The following is a 2503-nucleotide window of genomic DNA, read 5'->3' on the forward strand; positions in this document are numbered from 1 at the left end:
CACCCACTCACTCACCCACTCACTCACCCACTCACCCACTCACTCACTCACGCACTCACCCACCCACTCACTCACTCACCCACCCACTCACCCACCCACCCACTCACCCACCCACCCAGTCATCCACCCACTCACCCACTCACCCACCCACTCACCCACCCACTCACTCACTCACTCACCCACTCACTCACCCACTCACTCACCCACTCACTCACCCACTCACTCACCCACTCACCCACTCACTCACTCACCCACTCACTCACTCACCCACTCACTCACTCACGCACTCACCCACTCACTCACTCACCCACCCAGTCATCCACCCACTCACCCACTCACCCACCCACTCACCCACCCACTCACCCACCCACGCACCCACCCACTCACCCACTCACCCACCCACTCACTCACCCACTCACCCACTCACTCACTCACTCACGCACTCACCCACCCACCCACTCACTCACCCACCCACCCACTCACCCACCCACTCACCCACCCACCCACCCAGTCACCCACCCACTCACCCACTCACCCACTCACTCACTCACCCACTCACTCACCCACCCACCCACTCACCCACTCACTCACCCACTCACCCACTCACTCACCCACTCACTCACCCACTCACCCACTCACTCACCCACTCACCCACTCACTCACTCACCCACTCACTCACCCACTCACTCACCCACTCACTCACCCACTCACTCACCCACTCACTCACCCACTCACCCACCCACTCACCCACTCACTCACCCACTCACTCACCCACTCACTCACCCACCCACTCACCCACTCACCCACTCACTCACCCACTCACTCACTCACTCACCCACTCACTCACCCACTCACTCACTCACCCACCCACTCACCCACTCACTCACCCACCCACTCACCCACTCACCCACTCACCCACTCACTCACTCACTCACCCACTCACTCACTCACTCACCCACTCACTCACCCACTCACCCACTCACTCACCCACTCACTCACCCACTCACTCACCCACTCACTCACCCACTCACTCACCCACTCACTCACCCACTCACCCACTCACTCACCCACCCACTCACCCACTCACTCACCCACCCACTCACCCACTCACTCACCCACTCACTCACCCACTCACTCACCCACTCACCCACTCACTCACTCACCCACTCACTCACCCACTCACTCACCCACTCACTCACTCACTCACCCACCCAGTCACCCACCCACTCACCCACTCACCCACCCACTCACCCACCCACTCACCCACTCACTCACTCACTCACCCACTCACTCACCCACTCACTCACCCACTCACTCACTCACCCACCCAGTCACCCACCCACTCACCCACTCACCCACCCACTCACCCACCCACTCACCCACTCACTCACTCACTCACGCACTCACCCACCCACCCACCCACTCACTCACTCACCCACCCACCCACTCACCCACCCACCCTCTCACCCACCCACCCACCCAGTCACCCACCCACTCACCCACTCACCCACCCACTCACCCACCCACTCACCCACTCACTCACTCACTCACCCACTCACTCACCCACTCACTCACCCACTCACTCACTCACCCACTCACTCACCCACTCACTCACCCACTCACCCACTCACTCACCCACTCACCCACTCACTCACCCACTCACCCACTCACTCACTCACCCACTCACTCACCCACTCACCCACTCACTCACCCACTCACTCACCCACTCACTCACCACTCACTCACCCCACTCACTCACTCACCCACTCACTCACCCACTCACCCACCCACTCACCCACTCACTCACCCACTCACTCACCCACTCACTCACCCACCCACTCACCCACTCACCCACTCACTCACCCACTCACTCACTCACTCACCCACTCACTCACTCACCCACCCACTCACTCACCCACTCACTCACCCACTCACCCACTCACCCACTCACTCACCCACTCACTCACCCACTCACTCACTCACCCACTCACTCACCCACTCACCCACTCACTCACCCACTCACTCACCCACTCACTCACCCACTCACTCACCCACTCACTCACCCACTCACCCACTCACTCACCCACTCACTCACCCACTCACTCACCCACCCACTCACCCACTCACTCACCCACTCACTCACCCACTCACTCACCCACTCACTCACCCACTCACTCACCCACCACTCACCCACTCACTCACCCACTCACTCACCCACTCACTCACCCACTCACCCACTCACTCACTCACCCACTCACTCACCCACTCACTCACCCACTCACCCACCCACTCACTCACTCACTCACCCACTCACTCACTCACCCACTCACTCACTCACCCACTCACTCACTCACCCACTCACTCACTCACCCACTCACTCACCCACTCACTCACCCACTCACCCACTCACTCACCCCACTCACTCACTCACCCACTCACTCACCCACTCACTCACCCACCCACTCACCCACTCACCCACCCACTCACCCACCCACTCACTCAC

This window comes from Lampetra fluviatilis, unplaced genomic scaffold (genome assembly GCF_964198595.1).
Source record: "Lampetra fluviatilis unplaced genomic scaffold, kcLamFluv1.1 SCAFFOLD_1409, whole genome shotgun sequence".
NCBI classification, from domain to species: Eukaryota; Metazoa; Chordata; class Hyperoartia; order Petromyzontiformes; family Petromyzontidae; genus Lampetra; species Lampetra fluviatilis.